Source organism: Panthera onca, chromosome C2 (assembly GCF_046562875.1).
Source record: "Panthera onca isolate mPanOnc1 chromosome C2, mPanOnc1 haplotype 2, whole genome shotgun sequence".
Lineage (NCBI taxonomy): Eukaryota > Metazoa > Chordata > Mammalia > Carnivora > Felidae > Panthera > Panthera onca.
The window spans coordinates 61440456-61464270 of NC_138347.1; the positions used below are offsets into that span (position 1 = coordinate 61440456).

At 38.2% G+C, this 23815-nt stretch overlaps 1 long non-coding RNA gene across 4 annotated transcripts in view; it reads left to right on the forward strand.

Moving 5' to 3' along the window:
• The window catches only part of LOC132684177 (uncharacterized), a 406296-nt gene that overhangs the window by 70814 nt on the left and 311667 nt on the right, over positions 1–23815 (forward strand). For 2 of the 4 annotated variants that reach the window (XR_013557914.2, XR_009612598.2), the window contains one exon: positions 11639–11833. The exons of the other annotated variants lie outside the window; for them this stretch is intronic. This is a non-coding gene — a long non-coding RNA (uncharacterized LOC132684177). Of the gene's footprint in view, positions 1–11638; positions 11834–23815 lie in introns of those variants that run through there. 4 annotated transcript variants of the gene reach the window in all.

Here is a 23815-nt window from a genome sequence, read left to right on the forward strand (position 1 = left end):
TAATTTTTTGAGGAACCTCCACACTGTTTTCCAGAGTGGCTGCATCAGTTTGCATTCCCACCAACAGTTCAAGAGGGTTCCCATTTCTCCACATCCTCTCCAGCATCTCCTGCTTTGTTGTCTCCTGCTTTGTTGAAGGAACTGCTTTAAGCCAGACTAAAATCTCAATGAATATCCCAGCTTTCTCTCTTTCCCCTCTGAAATGCTGCTAAGACTACCAAGGCAGTTTTCTCACTTACCGCAGTGAGATTTGTTTTGTTAACAGGTTGTCTTGCTAATCTTTAGTATATTTGGGGGAATCAGCATTCAAAAATCTTGGGGGCTCCAGGAAATCCAATTGAAATGAGAGCACCTTAACACTCTGTTTTGACCTGAACACAGTTTTTCCCTTTGGCCTTTCAAGCCTTTTCTTACCTTACCTTCAGGGGAGTCTCTGAACGGATCACACTTTGGTTTCTTTTCACTGAGCAACTCAAATGTTAGGTTTATTTTTAATTTTAAAAGTAAGAAACCCCTTTCAGGAATCTTTGATTATCTGATCATATTTTAAAAAACTGTTATCTATGGTGGAAATCTGCCTTATTACCAGTAATGCTGCTATTTGTCTCTATGGTTTACATTTTGCTCTTTCCTTTCTCCTGAGATAGAGGCCATTATTACCAGCTCCTTTACTGCAGAGGCCCAGATTGCTAGAGTTGGTGTCCACAAGGGAATGTGAGGGCAGAACAAAAGCCTCATGGAGCAAGGAGTTGATGAAAATACCTATGGAATAATGAGCTTCATCATTCACTCCTTTGCCCTGCCCCATCCCCTGGGAGATTGTTTCTTTCCCATGCTATCCTACACATGGAAAGGTGAAAGTTTGAAACTCTTTCATAAAAACATAAGAGCAAACAGTGAACAAAAGTTGCTGCATGTGGTGGTGGGGAATAGTTATTTCTTGGTCTGCTCAGGCCATAACAAATATCATAGATTGGGTAACTAAAATTTCTTAACAGTTTCAGTGGCTGGGAATTCTGAGATTAGGGTGCCAGCATTGTTGGGTTCTGGTGAGAACTCTCTTCTGGCCTTGTAGATGGCCGCCTTCTTGCTGTATCCTCAACATGGCAGGGAGGGTGAGGTAGGGTGAGGTAGGGTGGGAGAGGAGCAGGCACTCTGGTCTCTTCTTCTAAGGACCTGAATCTCATCAGGGGGACTTCACCCTCATGACTTCATCTAAACCTAATTATCTCCCAAAAAGCCTATCTCTCTAAATACCATCACCTTGGGAGTTAGGGTTTCTACATATGAATTGGGGGTTGGGGGATAAAAGTTCAGCCCATAGCAGGCTGTAATCAAGAATAATTGTGTTCTTCTGGTTTCTCCTTCACTAATTCATCCCTGTACACTCCTTCATATCCCTAGTAGCTTCCAGCACAGTGATCTCACTGATGCAGTGATGAAGTCTTATTAAGTAGTAGGTAGGTGTTAGCTACATAGCTTGGGGCTTTGATAGCCACAAGCACTGTGATCTCTAGGATAGATTTTAAGAGGGAGTGGTGGTAGTAGTAAGATCACTTAGCTAAAAGGTAAATCAAGAAGGATAAGACCTAGTTTCAGATGCTTGGAAAGGCACAGATAGTTTTCAGCCCTGCAAATGGGGTAAGGAAAGTTAAAGAATAAGTGCAAGATTTGTGAAAGCTTCAGGGAGTCAGAACTATTCAGAAATAAGTCCTTTTAGGTAACAGGTTTACCAACTTAAAGTTTTATTTAAAATTTAAGGCACTTATTAAAGATATATTTCTAAAATGGATTGTACATTTTGCTGCCTTAATTAAAGAAGGTTGAACATTATTTAACCTTTTCTTGATGACTCAAAGTCCTCATTGTGCACATCAATGATTATTCTGCAGAGCAGTGATGCCCTCCAGGGCCATCAGGGTATACCAGGCACTCATTTCTACATTACTCTTTCTAGATTGCTATGATATTTGAGTTTGTATCCACTTTTAATTGTCTTTCATGTTGTGGGCACTATGCACATACCTTTTCCCTCCACTATCAGTGCACTATGTGATCAAGAAGGTCTTCTCACTAATAAAAACATGTTGCTTATAGTACACTGTGGTCTTGTAAATGACAGACAAACTTGTTAGAATTATACACAAAGTACAATTGAGAGTGATTAGTTTCTGATTGGAATGGTAGAATGAAAGAGTGCTCTGGCTCATAGAATTTAGTGACAATGACTTTGGCCATTTCGTTTCCTCCTGTATATACCTACCCTACTCCAGGTAGGGTAAAAAAAGAAAAAAAAATAGCTGATGTGCTCCTGATAGGTGAGGTTCTCTTGAAATAGTGTACCACTATGATTATCCATTCTTCAGTGACATCATGGCCATCCTGAAAGGTGAACGCTTAGCTGCTGCTCTGTGCAGGATTTCTGGCACAAATGTGAGTAAGAGCCCAGTATCCCTTTACTTGGAATGTTAGCCATTTTGGAAGTTTCCATTTTAGTCTCTGATTTAAAAATCAAACAAAATAGGGGCACCTTGGTGGCTCAGTTGGTTAAGCATCTGACCTCTGTTTAGGTCATGATCTTGCAGTTCATGAGTTGGAGCCCCACATCGAGCTCTGTGCTGTCAGTGCACAGATCCGGTCTCCCTCTCTTGCTTTGGATCCCATCTCCCCCTCTCTCTGCCCCTTTCCCATTCTTTTTAGTCCTCTCCCAAAAATAAACATTAAAAAAAAATCAAGGTAAAAATGATAGCAAATGTATTAATTTGGCACCATTATTAGCATTTCAATGGCAGTTCTTTCTTTTTTTTAATCCCTCACAGTTTCCAGATATGTTGTATGATTTCCTTGATTTTTACCACTACCTTCTGTGGCAGAACTGCTCACAACCTGGCACTCACTCAGGGCCGTTCATTTCCCAACAGACAGGCTGTACGGATTCTCTCTTAAGCTCGATGTCTCTGAGATCCTTCCTGAATGTCAATGAGGAACCATCACAAGCAGTTGTAGCAATTGTCTCCCTCAGAGGTAACAGATACACTCATTAAAAAATTGCTGAGGACAAGGGCGCGAACCTTGAAAGCCTCCATCAAAAATAAATACATAAAATTATTGTGCGTACTTGTTTAGAAGCCTCTGGGGAATTCTCAACAAATGAATGACTGTCTCACAGCACCCTAGCTGCTTTCTTCAGTAATATTTTAAATAATCTTCAGCATAAAGGTCATAAAAAGCAAGGGACATTTATTTCCAAGAAGGAAAGCCACTTTTACTCTTTTACTTTTTCAGTTCAACCTCTCAACCTGCACTTCTGCAATGCAGCACATTTGTTGAGCTTATGATTGCCTTCTCTCCTGTGAAGGACTTTTTCCCCTCATCTTAAGTCAGTATGTGAGAACACAAGATGAGCCTTGGATCTTGCACTAAGCTTGCTGTGTTCAAAATCTTACTCATCTGAAGTAGCTTCTATCCAGTCAACACATTTCTTGAGCTCCTAATGATAGTCCAGGCATTGTTCTAGGTGATGGAGCTTCAGCAGCAAACAACAGATGAGTGCTGGAGGCTGGAAAAGACTAACAGATTCTCCTGACCTGCACTGAATGGGTTACTGTATAGACCCCTTCACACATGGGGGTGGTACTGACAGGCAAGAACACCAAGCATCACAACCCATCACTGCTTTTTTGCCCCCAGTTTCACATTAGTGTCAGAGAGCTTGGGGGGGATGGAAGAGTTTAAGATTTTATTTACTTTAGTAGGCATTAGGACTTGTTTCTTGCTCCTTCCTGGATTTGCACTAATGAAGTTTTAAATGTGTACTTTTAATATGGTGCTAGTTGTGGTAGAAAAGTCATTAGAGTCAGCACACCAGGGTGAAGCCCCAGATTTGGAAGAGTACATGATTTAGGGCAAAGAGTGCAGGCTTTGGGGTCAGATTTTATTTGCATCCAGGCTCTCTGACTTCTTAGCTGGGTGAACCAAAAAACACTCTGAATTTTGGTATCCTCTTCTGCAAAATGAGCATTTTAATACTTAGTAGAATTAGGAGTATTAAATGAGGTTTATATACATGAGTGTCATTCTAGCTAATATTTCTCTTACTAACTAGCTGGTGTGTGTGTGTGTGTGTGTGTGTGTGTGTGTGTGTGTGTACTTTGAAATTATTTTCCTACCTCTGGGGATTGAGATGGTATCTAGATATTCGTTATAGTCTATCATGTGCATAGACAAGTCATCTCTTGCAGAAGCCAAATCGTTTAGGTGCCATCTCAGAATTGATTCACACCATGGAAATCCATGTAAATTTATACTATTTAGGTTGAGTAAAAGTTGGCCAAAAATTATAGGAAGTGCAGTATATACTGTTTGGTGAATTTGCTTTAGTGATGATAAAGTGCTGTGCTAGACTACTCTGTTGGGTCTGTTTCTTCTACCTAAAATGCATGATGTTGTTCTGGGGGAAAGTGGTGGAAATAAATCTAGTCTTCTCAACTGGGATATGAAAATACACATTATGGTTTCTCATTGTTAAAGTGAAGTCACAGGATTTAGAATATGGAAAAGACAAATGTAAGTAACAGCATGGATTGGATTATTTAAAAGTTTTAATTGTTAATAAATAACGAGTGCATATGTTGTACTTAAGCTTAAGCCAAGAGGGTGCTACTCTGTAATTTAAGACCTCAATACCCTAACACTGTTCACTAGGAATAAAAATGTTTCTCTCCTTCTCTGGCTTTAAAATACATGAAGACTTAAACTGTTACTTTACGACGGATGGAAACACTTATTACATTCTGTACGTATGTGAATAGCTATTTCAAAGCAAACACAGGGTTCAAGAAGCCTGGGAGCAAATCAGGATTTCCTTCAAAGGGCGCTCCTGAATCAAGGATTCAGAGTCGCATGAAGGAAGAGTGGCAGATGGAGGGCAGTAATTTGCCTCTCTCTTTCCCTGGCTGGTTGTGCCTGATTGAAAAAGAACTGGGTATGTTCACAGTAATGAGTAAGGAATAGAGGAGATGTATCAGATCAGGTTAGAGCGGTGGATCTCAACTTCTGTATTAGGTGGCTGACAAAGGGGAAGCTATTGCAGAGGTGTTTTGGAGCTGGCTTATTTCAGTTCATGAGAGTAGACTGTTAAATTTTTAGGAATCCTGTGAATCAACCATTATAAAAATTAAGTTATACTAACATACACTTAAATACATAAAGTTAGGAAAACAAAGGCAATACATACTCAGTCATCACTTCTTAATTGTTCTACTGCATTTTACTTTATGCTGTTTACATTTACTGTATCAGTATGCTGGAAATGTCATCTAAATAGCGTGCTCCTGTGCATCTTTTCCCAACTCTGAATTCAATGATATCATATTGGCACTTGGAATTGGCCATGGTAGTATTTACACTATGAAAATTGGCAAATGCTGCAAACCAGGGCTTTTCTCTTTTTTTCCCCCTAGAGCTGGTTTGCAAACGTTTACTAGCATACCGCTGGATGTGAGAATGAAGTTTTAGATAGGATTGGACTGAATTTAGAAAAAAAAACTACTTTAGGAAAAATTTCAAATATACATGAAAGTGGAATACTATTAAGAATACTCATATGCCTATTTTCCAACTTCAGTAATCACCAACATATTGTCTGAAGTATTATAAATCAAATCCCAAGTACCTCATAGGTTTTATTTAAAAACATTGCTGCATATATCTCTAATGCTTAGGAACTTAAAGATATAATCACAATTTTATTATACTAAGTATTAACAATAATTTCATGATATTCTTTAATACTAGTCCATATTCAAATTCTTTGACTATTTCAAAGATGTGTTTTTAGAATTGGTTTATTTGAATCAGGAACCAAACAAGTGAACTGGTCTTTTTAATAACTGGAAGAGAGCAGAAAGCTATGAAGTCTGTCTGAGATGTCATTAAAGAGCAGGAAAGGAAGATTTGACAGAACATAGTTCAAAGTAAGGATTAGAGAAAAATAAAACTGTTTCATGTTTATGCCCTGCTGAGATCAGACTCTTCAATAAACTGGTTATACAAAAAAAGCACACAATATATTTGGTGCCCTTAAAAAGTTCATGTTTTAGGGCGGTAGTGGATGTTTAACTTTTTTTTAGGTCATAGGCACCTTTTGAGAGCTAACGAAAGTTACCTGCATGTGTGGACCCACATTTGCACACAGTTATGCATGCTATTTGAAGGTGCATGGAACTCTCCAAAACTCATCCTGGAGCCAGTGGAACCAGAGCTAAGACCTGGGATTTGGAGGGTAGGAGGAAGACATGTTCATGAATAATTAGAATCTATAGTAGTAATGTTAGAGCCTAACACATTCCAAGTGCTTTTGGGACACAGAGGAAAAGAGTTGCTAATTCCTTTTAAGGCACAAGAAAATTGACATTGGAAGTGGAGTTTGACATTTGGAGTAAGAGTTTCTCAATCAGAGATGGTAATTAAGGCTGGCATACTGAAGTTGGAGGTGACAAGAGATAATACTAAACAGACAGCTTAGCTAAGAGGTCAAGAACCACAAAGAGCTGTATAAAGGAATTTGAGTTTCAGTTGGTTTGTCATTGCAGGATTCTAAACTAGGGAGTGACATGATCAGATTTGCATAAGGGCAAGTTCAGTGCAGCAGCAGTTTAGGGGGTGGGAATTTCAGGTGGAGACTGAACACAGTGAGGCCTGGTAGCAACTGTAACTATTATAATAGTTGAAATTAAAGATGACAGGGTCTGGACTATGGCACAATCAATGAGGTCAGAAAAGAAGGAAGGACTTTAGGAGGTATTTAGGAGATAGTAGATGAAGTAGTGTGGGTGCATGTGCTAAGATTCTTAGCTTTAAGGCTCTGATAGAAAAGGTAATGCTATTTACTGAAATAAAGAATATAGGATGCATAGCTGTGGTCTAGAAGAGAGAGGGGACAGAAGAAGGCCATTGGTTTGGAGCACTTTGAATTTGAAGTATCTATGGAACAAATAGGAAGGGATTCCCATAAGGAGCTAGAAAGAAAAGATCAGCTCTGGGAGCTGGCCCAATGCTTTAGGTGCAGAATGAGTATGAGGAGGCTTAGTCTAGTTTGGGGTCATTTCTGGTTTGAAGTTGTTTATGGTCAGAGATGGACCATGATTAGTTATGGGACCCAGTGAACCTTCAGGGCTTCTCCATGGCAAAATTTTATCCTCCAAAAATTTACCCAAGAAGCATTTCTACTGAGAAAAACAAACGAACAAAACAAAAAAAACCCTGTTAATCTCACAGTATTCTTTTTTTCTTCAATCCGATTTCATCTCCAAATGGCAGAATTTTACAAATATAAATCTGGTCATATCTCCTGCCCACTTAAAACCTTTAAATAGTTCTCCATTGCCTAGGACAAAGCTCAAACTCTTCCTTACCCTCTCCTAATTTTAATGACAATGATTGTTTTTTTCATGTGGATAGTAATTCTTCAGGGAACCCTTTCTAACCCTTCAGGGCCAGGTCTCAGTGATGTTGAAAGTATTGTAGATAAGTTAAAAGTTGATTACATTTCCCTCTACTAAGCAACTTTTTTCAGCAAACTGGTATCACTGATTTAGAAGATACTACTATGGAGTAGAATTGAAGTCCTGCTATGTGCTGGGTAGTTTGAAAGCAGTTGTTTGAAACTACAGTGATGAAGAAATTGAAGTATAAGCTCCAAATTGCCTTGTCTCAATTATATATTGTGTTGTCAAGAGATTAAAATACTAAACTTAGTGTTTAGGCATAGGATAATCATGTTCCTGGTCATTTTTCCTGGGTTGATCATAGAATTTTTTGTGGCTGTACAACTGGATGCCAGTTTCTACCCTCTGCTGACTCCCAGCCAGATTATTCTTTAATCTGTCCTCAATTTGATTTTCTTATCCAAAAATAAAAAATGGGACTCTAAGAGTCTAAAATGAAGGTGAGAAAGAAGGCATAGAGGCTGAGTGAGAGAGAAACAATGTGTAATTTTTACTTGGAGAGACAGCAAGGGAAATGAGCAAAAGAATAGGCTCTTGGAGTCATGTTAAATTCTGTGCTGTGCTATGTAAACACATCATGAGAAAAGTGTTAATCTAATGCTAGGCACCCTTTGAAAATCTGTCATTCCAAAACTATGTTCCATTTTCAAGGGACTAGAGCTTTGCATTTCTTGGAAGCATTGATCAGTGTAAGTGCAGGTCGATCAAGGCTTTTGTGTTTGCATTTAAATGTTAATCAATCACATTTTATTAAAAATTTAAGGCAAGAGTGAGAATGGAAAATTGTATGGGTCTGTGCTTATGACAAAGAAGTCAAGTTGAGATCCATTTTGAAATGACTGGAGAATTTCATAATGTGTACAGTATTAGGGACCCATCTGGACAACAGATACTGGTGGTTGTAATGATGGGCATGGGTTGGGGTTGGGACTAATGAACATTTATTGACAATCTCTACTTTCCAAGATGAGAAAGTGCCTTCCGTGATGTCTGGACAAATGAACAGTGCATCCGGGCATCCCATTAATCATTCCATACATAGTTATAGTAGTAGTTATCATTTTAAGTGTTCTGAATATACCATTTAAAAAGCTTATTGTGATAACACATATATAACCTAAAATTTACCATTTTATCTATATGAAGTGTATAGTTCTATGACTTTAAGCACATTCACGTTGTTCTGCAACCACCACCACCATCCATCTCTAGAATTCTTACAACTTTCCGAACAAACTCCATACTCATTATATAATCACTCTTTATTACCCCTTCTCCTGAACCCCTGGCAGCTACCTTTTCTTTTTTTCTATCTCTGTAAATTTGAGTACTCCAGATAGATCGTATAAGTGGAATTATACAATATTTGTCCTTTTGTGACTAGCTTATTTTACTTAGAATGCCCTCAAGTTTCATCCATGTTGTAGCATGTATCAGAATTTCCTTTTTAAGGTTGTGTAATATTTCATTGTATGTACCATATTTTGCTAATTCATTCATTAATAGATCATTCAAGTTTCCATCTTTTGGCTATGGTGAATAATGCTATGAACATACATATACAAACATCTGTTCAGTCCTTCCAGTTCTTTGGGGTTTATACCCAGAAGTGGAATTACTGGATTACATGGCAATTCTGTGTTTAATTACTTGAGAAACCAGCATACTGTTCTCTACAGTGGCTGCATCATATATTCCAACCAGTAATGTGCAAGTGTTCTAAAGAAACATAAAAATATGTTTTTCTATAACTGAAAGTTAATAGGAAAAGTGCTGTAAAATGTTAAGAAGGAAAGCTGGGGTACAAAAAGTCAAGTGGAAGAAGGGTAATTTGTTCTTCCTTTTGAACTCTCTAAACCAGAAGAGATTCCCAACTGATGAGCTTCAAATATGCTGCTCTGATGTCGATCCCCTAAACTCTTAGGTGGGGTAGACTGTGGAGGATGAGGTCCTGGGACAATAGGCAGGGCCTGGGGCTAACAGCTGGGAGAGTCTGGAGCAGCCTCCCCTATTTACTACAATGTGCCTAACAAACCTAATCATTTTCTCTGTAGGCTAGTATTTGAAAAAGGTTGGGAAACACTGTTCTGAAGTATAGGGGTAAAGCCAGTATTCAAATCAGGAAGAGATGTAGAAGCATGAAACAAAATAGTTCAACGACCATATTTATGGAGTACCTTCTATGTTACAGGGCCTAGGTCAGACTGGGGCGGGGGGGGGGGGGGGGGGAGGATACCTAGTGGATACTATGGGGTAAATGAGGTAGAATCATTATACTTTCAAAGAGCTCAGTCTCTTGAAGCTGAGAGATAGGTAAAGGAACAATGGCAATGACTTCTAAAGTAATCTGCTGAGGGATGAGGGAACTACAAGGTGCCCAGCCCCTGCCTATTCAGGCCTTGAGATTTGAAAAGAGAGTTAGAGAGTTCTCTGAACTCTTTTCATTTTCCCTCCCATGGGAGGCCAAATGTAATCCCTGCTTCTCATTTTGTGGGATGTGGATGCTCAAGGTAACTTGGCCATGTCAGGAAGCAAATGAACTGTCTGAACTGAATGGAGCTGTTTGTTAAAAAGCTTGGAAGTAGTGTTTGGATAAGGTGTCAGGACTTAGGAAAATCATTTGCAATACAACAGAATTTTGAAAACTCAAGGAAGCCCTCCCTGAAGGCTTTTCCTCATATCTGGGCTCTGGGCTCAGTTGGGCTCTGGTTATCCCTATTCTCTGCACCCTGGGTTTATTTCTTATGAAGGCACATAAGTACTGTGGTTGTCTGGTTATTTACCTAAGTCTCCCATTTGTCCCCAAGTGTCATGGAGACAGAGATCCTACCCAGAAACATTTGTTGGATGAGTAAGTAAGTGAGCAGAGAGAGAGCTACAAAGTAATCGGGTCCATTGACATGAAGTAGTAAAGGCACTCACAATCACTTAGATTGCTTTTGGAAAGTAGATATTCAATCTCTGTTGTTAGAAATTCTGACAGCTACAGAATGGTGACATGGTGCTATCATAGTTCTTGCACTGTAGCTCAATACTTTCCAAAATGTTCTATTAGGTCTCTATCCCAAAGTCTTCCCTATATCATCCCCCAGGTAATCAATATATGACTGAATATCTCTATAGGTTGCAATTGTCTGAGTTCATTATGTTGTTGTATTTTTTTTGCTAAATGTTTGTAATACTGCATGTGAGACACAAAAATACTGCCACACTTTATGTAGAATAATTTTAAGAGACTATTGATATAATTAGCCCAATCATTTCTATTTTCCATCCAATTTGATTATATTATACCTACCTTTGATTCTAGGTAGGAGGATGATAAGACCGTTTCATTTTAGCTTTCCCATTTTTAACTGGAAGTAATATGATTCCTAAAATATCAATGAACGATATCCCAGAAGAATTGAGGAAATAATGGGATGAGGACTACGGTAAAAAGTGCTTTGGTGACCAGCATTTGTACCTGAAGTGTTGTAAAAGTATACACATCCTGCTGGGAAGAGGATCAGTAATCTCTTTCTAACTCAGAGCAGCAGTATTCCAATCTGGCTGAAATTCTGGGAAGTGCTGGAAATCCCCGAAGCAAAGTGCCAGATGTCATTTTTGGATCCTGGCTATGTGGGCTTGGTTGCTAAGAAGATGATGACTTCCTTCTCCCCTTTGCCACACTCATCTGACGCCCGAGCGACAGGGAGTTGATGTAAGCAGAGCAGGGATCTAACAATGTCAACTGTGCTGACATCATTCTAGCTGTGTGGGGCTGATGGGAATTTAGAATATCAAACATCATATCAAGGGCAGTGACCAGGTGTGAGTCATTTCCCTGGAGAAGCAGGAGAGAGGAAGAGAGGGCAGGATTATCTCACGCTGACACATACAGCATTTCAGGCTGAGCTATTTGACTGGCTTATTTAAAAGCAGAAAAACCTTGTGTTTTCTCTCTCTCTCTCTCTCTTTTTTTTCTACCGGAAATACTTTGTATTCTGGTTCTGTGTGTGTCAGTATAGATTCAAGTGTTTCAACATCGTAATATATTAAAATACACATTCTTTAGGATCATTAATTTCTATATTATGTAAGAAATATGAAAACTCAAAGAATTTTGTTTTTCTCTATTTTTCCTTCAGGTATCACCTAGTGAATTGTTCAGCTATCACTGAATTGAAAAGGAGCCGAACAAAAGAGCATGCTCCAGGGCTGATGACACTGTTTTGGGATTGCTAAATGAGTACAGCACTTCAGTATTCTAGCAGAGTATATGGCTTGGTGCAGGGAAAGGGGATGTGCAGTGAATATTTCTTGGATAAACAATATAAAAATCCTGTGAGTTTGTGAGTGTGGATGTCAATATATAGGCTCTCACCTACTTTATGGAGTTATTTATCAGTTGCTTTTAAGGGATAATACACATCGAGCCTGGGTACGGTAACCATTTTGGTGTTAATGAAGATACTGGTTTCACAAAGCCTTTGCCCATTTCATTAGAATGATTGTGCTAGGGCAGTTAAGTCAGAAAGGAGTAAACATCAAAGCATCCAAAAAGCCTTCTGCTTCCAAAGATTCAGTGTTTAATAGTAATGCAAGAGGTATATTGACATATGGTTGTATGGTCTCCAAAATAATCCCAATTGTGTCTTGTCACTCTGTGGAGTACTAATTTATCTGTCTTATGTCAGCCATAATGCAAGGAACTGAAGAACAGTTGTTGTTATCCTGTACTCAATGTTAAAAAAAAAAAAAAACAGCATTTATTATTCCATTCAATGTGAATGTTTAGTAAAATGGCATATGCATGACAGATTGTGCAACATATTGGAATTGATGTGTATCAATTGTGATTGGTGTGGATTGGACAGTGCAAACAGAATGGTGTGGTTCAGATCAATCTATCGGGCAGTACTTGTATAATACAGATGGTGTTGGAGGCAATGGGAGGGGAGAATGTGAAAAGGGAGGGATGGCTTCTTTAGAATGATATGTAGAATGACATAAAGAACTCCAGGTTGTTGTTACAGGATAATAAGTAAGTTGATAAGAGAGATGAAAGGGTGTTAGCATGTTCCTAGAAGGCATCTTAAATGTCTGAAGCAGATGTTAAGAAATGTAGAACAAATTTACATTTCATTTCCTTTCCTTTGAAAGTTACTTGGTAAGGGATTTCTCTGTCTCAATCACAATTTCTAATATAGGGAGATTGAGATTCAAACAATGGTTGATAGTAACGTTTGATGATGGTCTGTGCACCCTAAACAAGTGGTTCTCAAACTGGCTCTTAGGATCCTTAAAAAAAGGAAAAAAAAAAAATCCCAGGGGAACATTTCCACATGCCTGAAAATTGACATCACAGTATTTCTTGGCTCATAACTGCTATAAAAGTCTGCTCTGGTTTTCTCCTTCCACTTCCAGAAGGACCTACCTAAAAGTTCCATGTTCCTTTTAGGATGACATGGTGCTATTATGGGGCCCTCTAAGAAGGAAGTGGAAAGGGTAAAAAAGATGTGAAATAATTATTGAGACAGATTATTACTTCAGATGAGAGAATTTGGTTAACACTATTTTATAAACAATGGGAACTATAGCAAATCATCTTGTGTATCCCACAGAGAGAAAATAGCAGCAGCCCTTATCACCAATGGATGGAAAAATACTGCAGAATGTCTGCCTTGTGTGTCCACCTTAATATTCAGACTGAGATGTAAAGGAACAATTTAGAAGCTATATAAGGACAATTTTCATAAGAGCTCAACAAATTCCTCTTCTCGAGTTAGGTTGAGGGGATGTGTGATTGGTGGTCATGTCTCAATTTCTTTTAAAGAGAGGCATAGTTGTTTCACTCTTCAGATAACCACATCTAGTAAAGAAAACTATATGGTTCTGCACAATAGGATACTGAATTGGACCAGTTGTAAAGAAAGAATGTGGGATGCTTGAAAACTTCTTTAGCAACATGCAGAATAGAACTCACAACAGTTATAAACAATGTGATCTGTTTCTTTGTTGACTAGAGGATTATAAAACTACTAGCCCCCTTCAAGGTCCTTTATGCTAGAATTGCATAATCAAGGATTATTGTTATAGTTGGGCTTATTTGTCTTGGAAAACTGTACTACTTAGGCGATTTGGAGAGTGACTATAAACATACATGGGAGGGAAATTTGCTATTTACAGATTAAAATTTCAATCACAAATGGAGCTCAAAATACTGTAGTTTAAATAAGAGTTTATTTCTCTCTCATGTAATCCAGATCTGTAAAATAGTGCTGCCAATCTCAGCCTCAGGCTTTCATCTCTGGGTTTAGGAGAAAAGTTCCCTTTCTTTCTGTCTCTTAGGCAGTCAGTGGGAAGTAGAAAGGAATCAGGGGAGTATATGTCCAATTGTTTTTAGAAACAAGACCTGGAAGGGACACAACACTTCTCACATCCAAGTGGTCTGAATTAGTAACATTGGACTCTTTCACCTTCACCTACAATGAAGACTAAAAAAGATCCTTAATTAGGTAGTCATGTACTCAGGTAAAACTATTGCTGTGGAAGAAATGGAGAGCAGATATTAGGGACAACTAACAAGGTCTTATGGCTAAGCCCATAGGAGATCTGGGTTTGGAGTGTACTGAGAGATAACAAGAGACTCTACTATAGTGCCCTTCAAGGGATCTTTATAGCCTAGAAGAATCATTCTAACCTAAAGGAGAGTAGAAGGTTTATGCCTATTACAGGATCAGAGAAGGAACGCCTATATAGGGATGTGCTAATATGTGATGCCAGGAGGAATTGTTTTACCTGGTGACAACTGAGAGAATGATTGCAAAACATCACCCCCAAACTCCTTCAGAAGGCTTAGAAGGTATATACATGTTCTCAATGGAGGCTAACAAAGCCTAAGCTTTAGCCATAGAATAACAGGAATAGCCAATAGACTTGGAAGCTGAGTAATGAGGAGAAGGGAGATTTGGGGAATGTTAACGTGAGTGGCTGATGGACAGAAATGTGTAATGTGGAAGATAAAAGGCTTGGGGACATTGATCTGTACTCTATGGAACCTGGCCCGTTTCTAATTGAACCTTGCATGGTGTTTGGTCTCATGGCCTTAGCCAAAACAGTGCCCGAAGCAGTCTACATGCTCTGCAAAAGTTTCAGAGAAGTGGTTCTCTATCCAAGTAGAAACTACTTACCATGGACCTACTAGTTTCATTGCTAAGATAATAGAATACTCAACCTACAACTTCTAGGGGATTTGTAAGTACTTAAATTTGACATTATGGTTTGTATTTCTTGTAGCAACAGAGTCATGTCAAAATAGGATGCAAGTTACCTATGCTTGTATGCTGTTTAAATGGTGTAATGGTATTTGGCTAAAAGACTTAGAGTCTGCACATCCAAATCTTTCCTGGCCATTCTCACCTAGGAAGACTCTAGGAAATATTTTCACAGAGGAGGCCAAAGCAAGAAAAAAATAATATATGACCATTAGCTGGAGCTTTGGATCCCAACTCCAATGTAGAACTCTGGTGCAGAGAAGTCTTTTTCTAAGCAATGTATATTGAATGGCCTAAAACCAAAGAGGCCGAGAGGCTTACTTGCATCATTTTCACCTTCCAGCTAAAACCCAGGCTTGGATATTACAGTTCAGGCCTTACATACACCCTTGAGAAGCAGAGGAAAATGCAAAGTTGAGAGATCTAAATAAGGTGGATAAGAGTATGCATACTTGGATCATATCTTAAATCTCCAAATTCTTGGGACAATAAGTGTACAAAAAGGAACCTGAGGGGTGTTATTAATTGATTGTTGAAATTTTCAACATTTGAAAGGCCCAGTGTGTGTCCTCTTATTTGAACAATTTGGATCAGCCAATCTGGAGGAAGGTGGGCAATGAAGACGATACAGACAGGGAGGTACTATCCATATGTATCCATCAATCAAGCTCTTTGAAGAGGCCAATAGTGACCTCGTTCTCTCCAGAAACTGTGTGTGTGTGTGTGTGTGTGTGTGTGTGTGTGTGTGTGTGTTGTCTTTGTTTTGTTTTGCAACACAGTGTAAACCTGAGTAATAGGCTGTATTTGTTGGCTATTCCCTATTGAGAACTATGCTATTAAATGTTTATGCTTCTGGCTTTACCTGGGCTCATTATAGCATAGCTTCACTGGATGAATATTGAGAAGGGGTATATGGAAAATACGTGGGACTCCACCGACAGACATGGTCTGCCTCAAATCATCACAGTAATCTCAATGGAACAATGTGAAATAGAACCCAGAGCTTTTACTGTTAGGGTCATCGCCCTGACCAGATCAAGCTTTTTTCCTTCCTTTGAAGAAATGCTGCCTGTGGTGAGTTCTGCACATATGTTTTAAATAGCTCATTATTTTCTCACAGGATCCCTTGCTAATGTTAAGTTATTTAGATATTATTCCCCTGATATATATTTCAATCTCTTCTTTCTTACTTTACAATATTAATTTTGTTTTAAATCCCGTATCTCCTAAAGCTCACCCTTTTCTTGCCTGGGGATATAGTTTTCATTTTGGCACTTCCATTTTGATTGAGGGATTGAACAATAAAGGTTCATCTTTGTACAAAGGACAATTTATTATTTATGTGAGTCAGACAAATGTGCAGTTTTTTGCAGTATGTGGGTAATGCAGGGAGTGAATATCCAACCCATCCGATTGATATTTCTATTAAAGATTGTAGTCAGTTAAATAAGTCCTTTGGATTGATATAAGAGCCTTATATTTTCATTGTAATATTATTTTGGTAAATATTTGTTATTTATACTTTATTACTAGTCCTGATATATTCTTTAACTACTGTACACCAAAGGATCACAATAGGAATATTGTTAGTTTTTGAGTCTGTTTTGAAAAATATTATTTAACAAAACTAATATTTTGAAAACTATGGGCTTCCTAAAACTAAATATTGACATTTGAGGTCCTAGGTTATTGCATTGATCTTTCTCTAGTGACTCTGGAAAAAAAAATCCCTTCAGGCAATATTATTTAACATAATTGGTTTCTTGGCATTCTGAGAGATAAGGAACAATATAGTCTAGTGTTCCAATTTGGAATTGGAAAAATCATACAGACCAAGGCCAAGCTATAGTTTTTCTCTAGTGCAGGGACTGGTACATTTTTCTAGGTTGAAGCTTTCTTCTTTATTTATATTTCTTTTGAATACCAATCCATTGTTGGTTATTAGAGGATATTTCTAAAAGAAAAGAAAACTCTCCACACACGTTGTGAAGGTAGAGGCTGAAAATTTTTTAAATGTCACCAGGTTGTTTTTAACTTTTCATTTGGTTACAAATATTTTAGAAGTTGAAAAGAGTCAGTGTGAGTAATATTCTGAAGTAGTAACACTATTTGTCTGTATGAATTGGCCATAGTGTCTCAACTGTCTAGATATTAAAATTAAGCCTTTTAATTCACTATCAACATTTATACTGTTTTAGAATTCCTGAGGCTCCAAACCATACTGAAATAATAATTGCCTTTACCAAACTAAAACTACTTTGTAACATCCTCTTGTTTAGAAATGAAATGGGCCATTGGCTGTATCTCTTTTTTTTTAATTTTTAATTTTTAAATGTTTATTTTGAGAGAGCACAAGTGGAGGAGGGGCAGAGAGAGAACCCCAAGAAGGCTCCATGCTCCTTGCTGAGCCTGAAGCAGGGCTTGACCTCATGACCATGAGATCATGACCTGAGCTGAAATCAAGTCAGACGCTTAACCAACTGAGTCACCCAGGCACCCCTGGAGGTATCTTTTAAAATGATTATATGATGGGGTGGTTTTCACACTGTCCAGTCTTCTCCAAATACAAGTGCTGAGGACTTCACAATGCACACTGCTACCAACTAACTTTTGGGTATTGAGGTATACACCATCTGTTTCAGGGGCTTACAAGTGTCCTGAGAGTTCAGTGAATTCTCATTTTATGGTTGGATGTGAGCACAATTCAAGATGTCCTGCAGGACCTCACTTATAGGAGGAATAGAATATCCAACTTGGACCTCAGTATATGTATTGTGCTCAGTTAAATGGTGACAGATGGCCTGCAATTGTAGGTTTGGTTCCCATGTGGATTCCCTTTAAGGGGGATCCCAGGTCTTTCCCCTTAGTTCCATATTAACTAAGCTATTGAATTAGAAGATATAGGGCTGGCAAGGATATAGTATAGATTTCTTTGGCACGTGACAAAATGAAGTACTGTAATCTAGCTATGAAAAATAATCTAGAAATTTCTATTACAATCTGAAAATAGATATTCAATACCCAGTGACCTCCCCACCCCCATAGAGCTTCATCTTAGAAATAAAAGCTGTATGTAAGCCATATGCACAGGAATGTTTAACTGTGGTGCTATTTGTAGTGACAAAAGTATCTAGAGAAGAGTTGAATGGCCATCAAGAAAAAAATGGTGGAATAAACTAATATATAGTTTGGGGCCATTATGCAGCTTTTATCAGAAATGAGTTAATTCTTTTATCTATTGACTTGATGGAATATCTATAATATACTATGAGGAACAACGTTCCCTGAAAGTTTATAGTTTTTGAGATCTCATTTTTACTTATTTTTTTAAATGTTTATTTCTTCATTTTCAGGGAGCATGGAGGGGCAGAGCAAAGGGAGAGAGAATCTCAAGCATGCTGCACACTGTCAGCACAAAGCTCCATGCAGGGCTCGATCCCACAAACAGTGAGAACATGACTTGAGTTGAAATCAAGATGCTTAACCGACTGAGCCATGTAGGTGCCCCAAGATGCCATTTTTATAAAACCATTACAGCCACCACAAAACACTGTGTATACTTCTGCTTGAAAATCTTTGTGTAGGTGTGTGGTAAGTTATTGGTAAGAGACATAAACTGGTTAGCTTGAGAGACTAGAAATGGAGGAAGGGTGAGGGAAGAGACTTTTTTTTTTTATATGTATCTGTCTTTTTTCACTACTTCTAATAAGTATGTATTTATATATAGTATTTTAAAATAATACATTTTGAAAATACTTATCATACACAAAGATTTTCAAGCAGAAGTTTACACAGAGTGTTTTGTGGTGGCTGTAATTGTTTTATAAAAATGGCATCTTGGGGCACCTACATGGCTCAGTCGGTTAAGCATCTTGATTTCAACTCAAGTCATGTTCTCACTGTTTGTGGGATCGAGCCCTGCATGGAGCTTTGTGCTGACAGTGTGCAGCATGCTTGAGATTCTCTCTCCCTTTGCTCTGCCCCTTCCTGCTCCCTGAAAATGAAGAAATAAACATGTAAGTTTGCATTGAGAATATTGCAAAGGGATCTGTTTTGAATCTCTACGACCCATTCTGTGGAAGATTTTGTTGGATAATTACAATGTAAAAAAAAATCTATTGGGTTCTTACAATATAATTTATTTTTACTGATGTTGAGAAGCTATTATAATGAATCTATAACTCTTAGATTATAAACTCCTTGAGGGTAGGGTCTTACAGATTTTCTTATCTTTCTCAGGAGTTTGAACAGCATTTGTTGAAAATAGGTCAAATAAAAATATCTCCCAAATTGTACTTTTTTCTTTATCATATTCCTTCCAGACTTCAACAAAAGAATAATATGAATTGAATTTTATTTGGAAAATCAACAATTGCAGTCTGGATCCAAACATCACTGTTTGATGCACCCAACCTGAATCAAAGGATCTTTCAAATCCCACTAGGCTGGAGATAAATAAACTCAAGGCTTTGAGAGGAGTCTCTTAAGGGAGTTGAGAATGAGACAGCCTCTCAGCTTTATTTCACAATTTTAACTATCAAAAGAAATAAAGTAAAACCATCTTGTAACCAATTAAAGATTGCCAGGCCAATCTAGGAGTTAATCTTAGCCACCAATTTTAAATAAACTTAATTTTAATACTTTAAATGATTTCTGTAAAATGCTGTATTTATTGTCAAGTGCTAAAAGAAGCATGATGTTTCACAGAGCATAGTGATTCAGAGTATGGGCTGTAAATCCAGACTGTCTAGATGCTCAAGATTTCAGACCTGGCAGAGCTGGTTTCACAAGTTAATCTGTGTGCCTCAGTGGCCTTTTCTGTAAAATGGGGATAATGAGAGTACCTATGTCCTGGGGTTGTTGGAAAGATATTAGAACACTTTTTGGCATACAAGCAAATGATAGTCCCCAATATTATATGCTTGATAATTAGTATTACAAACTACTCAGAGATGTGGCTCATAGATCAGAAACCTGTGCAGAGATCTGGATGCTGAAAACTTTCATTCATGGTCTCTAGCAATAGAAAAATCTGCATGCACAACTCAGATATTCATTATTTCCAATATTTCTCCTCAAACCCAGTGGAAGTTTTTTGGTCTTTCTTGTTCTTGTGCTTATCACAACCATGATGGATTAATGTATTAGTTATATATTGCTTTGTAAGAAATTATCATTAAATTTAGGTCTCAAGGCCATAGACCTGTTATCTCACAGTTTCTGTGGGTCAGGATTTCTGAAGCAGGAGAGTTGGGTGATTCTGTCTCAGAGTACAGTCAAGATATTAGCTGGGGCTGTAGTCATCTGAAGATTTGGATTGGGGAATCCACTGTCAAGATGGCTCACTCATGTACTAAACACGTTGGTGCTGGCTGTTGGCAGAAGAGCTCAGTTCCCCACCATATGACCAACCCATAGGACTACCTGAGTGTCCGTATGACGTGGTTGTTCCCTTTCCCAAGAACACGTATGGAAGAGAACATAAAGTGGAAACCACGGTATCTTTTGTTAAAAAAAAAAGACAACTTTTTAGAGGAGGTTTAGTTTCATAGCACAATTAAGGGAAAAATACAGAGATTTTCCATATAACCCCTGTCTTCACAAATGCTAGCCTTGTCCATTATCAACTTACCCCACTAGAGTAATACCTTTGTTACAATTAATGAACCTACCTTGACACATCATAATCACCCAAAGTCCATAGTTGATGTTATGGCCACTCTCATGTTCATAATATCTTTTAATGACATTATGTCTGAAATCCCATTCTGTCATTTCTGCAATATCTTATTGGTTATTCAGCGTGGGAGGAGGTTACACAAGGGCTAAATACCAGGAGGCAAGAATCCTTAGAGACTATCTCAGATGTTGACTACCCTAGTGTTTTACCCATTTCATAAATTTCATTTATTCAGTTAGCATATATGTACAATATCTCTTATAGCCAAGGCACTAGGCCAGATGCTGTATTGGTGCATAGACATGTATAAGTTTTCACTTCTCTTAAAAGTATAATACTGGTGGAAAGGATGAAATTTGCATTGTTGTAGTACAAGGCAATGTGGAATAAATACCAAGGAAGTAATGATATCTAAGCTCCCTAGGTGTTCAGAGGAAGAATAATTTTTGGTTGGAGTTTCAGAAGAGAGGGAAAATAATCTCCGTCATTAAGGATGAAATAGAATCTCTGTGGGTGGAAGCAAGAGAAAGTGGGTCTTATGCAGAGTAAACAATATGAACAAGATCATAGGGCTGAAAAAACAAGGTGAGTTTTAAAGTCCAGAAACCAGAATAGAAGTTTATGTGGGGTGAGAGGTAAAGGGAGGGAGAAGTAGACAGAGGCCAGTTTATGGAAATCCTTAGAAGCTATGTTAAAACTTTTAAAAAGTCATTCGGCAAACAATGGGAGAATATGAAGTTTTTTGTGTGTCTTTTTTAAAGTTTATTTAGAGAGAAAGAGAGTGCACATGTGTATGCATGCCAGGGAGAGGCAGAGAGAGAGGGAAAGAGAGAATCCAAGCAGGTTCAGGGCTGTCAGCACAGAGCCTGCTTCAGGATTCAGTCTCACGAACCGAGATCTCAGTCTCACAGAGATCATGATCTGAGCCGAAATCAAGAGTGGGATGGGTAACTGACTGAGCTGCCCAGGCACCCCCTCCTTTTTTTTCTTTTTTAAACTGGCAGGTAATGTGATGTAAAGGGTATTTTAGGTTATACTTCAGTTGGAGTCGAGAAGGGAGAGATCAGAAATGGATACTGCATAGGAAGAACTTGTAATAATACTAAGGAGAGAAGGTAGTACAACAAAGGTAGTAGTAGGATTAGAAAGTAACAGGAGTAATTTTGAAGAGGGAATTTGCAGCATTTAGCATCTCATTAAATGATCCTTCATTTGAGTAAGCTGTCCCAATAACTTGAGATTTGGTGCTTGCTTTAGAAGAGGAATTGATTTAAAGAGGAAGAGGAGTTTGTAATAGGACAGTGGGTTACAAAGGACTAGATGTGTTATTTCCTTTATCCCACACGGAGGCTGAGTCTCCCTGAGTAGTTGCTCTCTGAGATGGATTAAATCTCCAAAGTTTGGGGGTGTCTGGTTGTCTCGGTTGAGTGTCCGACTCTTGATTTCCCCTTAGGTTATAATCCCAGGGTCATGGGATTGAGCCCTAAATGGGCTCTGTGCTGAGCATGAAGCCTGCTTGGGATCTTCACCCTCTCTCTCTCTCTCTCTCTCTCTCTCTCTCTCTCTCTCTCTCCCCCCCACCCCTCTCTCCCTAAACAACAACAACAACAACAACAACAACAACAAAATCAAAAAACAAGCCAAAAAAAAAAAACCTACTTCAAAGTTTGGGAAGCTGGGGAATCCTACCTAGCATCGAGGTGAGGAAAGAGTGGCGTGTGGGGCAGAACCTCAAGAAATTGAATTAGTTGGCTCAAGATTCTGTTGGACTCCACTGGAAATCATGATGGTGAGCAAAAGATGAGAAGATGAGACTATTATGGGCTGAGAATAATATAGTTAAGGTACTAGGCTTGGGATCATATAGACATAGTTTCAAATCCAGCTCTCCATTTCTAGCTGACTTTTGATTACGGTATTTAATTTTTAAGAACCTCAGCTTTCTAATTTTTAATAGGATTTATAATAGGGTCTTGTGAAGTTTCAATGAAATGTTTGGCATGTAAAACTCTTGAAATGGTGGCTAGAAAATTTATTACATCCTGTAATAAATTAAGTAGCTTTATAGAGATGGTAAACTTTATGCTACTGAAATATGAAAATTGATATTGTCCCAGGATCTTTTAGACCAAGTGAACAGAACTGTCAATCTCTTGGAATTCAGTAAGTCCCATATTACACACAGCTGGGGGAGAGGAGACCCCACATGTGCTTATATTATGATCTGTTTATATTAGGAGATATCAAGTAGAAGGCGTCGACAAAACCATCAGCAAATGTGCCCATTAATAAACACATCCTAATATTCATTCTCCTTCCCTAGGAACTTACATTCTTGTTCATTGGTTTTAAGTTTAGTGTTACCTTTATCCAAATTAACAAATGAGAGTTGGTCTGTACTTGTGGATTCCTTCCTGATGGGAAGGCATAATTAAAACAAATTACATACTTATACAGCTATACATAAAAATCATAAATGTGATTTCTTAATGATTATCTTTTCTATCAGTTAAGGGTACTAGAAGGAAAGTTGATATCCTTTGGGATAATTCATCAAATATACAAATAGGTTTGTTAGTATTCTTTGAATTGCAACTGACAATAAATCCAATTCAAGCTGGGTATGGAAAAAAAAAATTCTCTTTTTTAAAGTTTATTTCTTTTTAGTAAGCTTTACTCCCAACATGGGGCTTGAACTCATGACCCCTAGGTCAAGAGTTGCACACTTCCAACTGAGCCAGCCAGGTGCCCTAAAAAATTCTCTTAAGTAACTGAAAATTCCAAAGGGGATTGTCTCTGGAGGGGTTGTTCCTAAGGGCTGCAACAGTGGCTTTAGGGTTCTTTCTTTTGGCGCTTGTCTCTGGATTAGTTCTCTTCTGCCTCTTTTAATGGCAATATGGTTGCCAGCAGCTTCAGATCCTTAATCTATGCTCTCATAAACTTCCCCAGAAATAAGGTATCTCTTGGTGACTCTGGAAAATAGTCTCAGATTTCTCTGATACTATCATGTGCTCTCTCCTGAACCAATCAATCACTGTAGTTAGGGTAATGTCATGTGCTGGTCACCTTAGCTTACATCACATTTCTTCCCCTGTTACAGGTGATGGAATCGGTTTTAACAAATGTCATGGGTTGAAACTAGGAAGGGGATTTTCCCAAGGCAAATCATTATCCTATTACCAAGGGTGGGGCGGGGGGAAATGGATACTCTGAAGGCAAAAGCTTCCCACAAAAATTTCCTATAATTCATGAGTTAAGTTGTGAGTCAAGATTCAGGTATAAAAGAGCACCAAGTACAATAGGTGAGAGAGCTTTAATCACTCTCCTCTCTGTAGGTTTTTTACTTTTTAGCTTGCTAACCCTGTGAT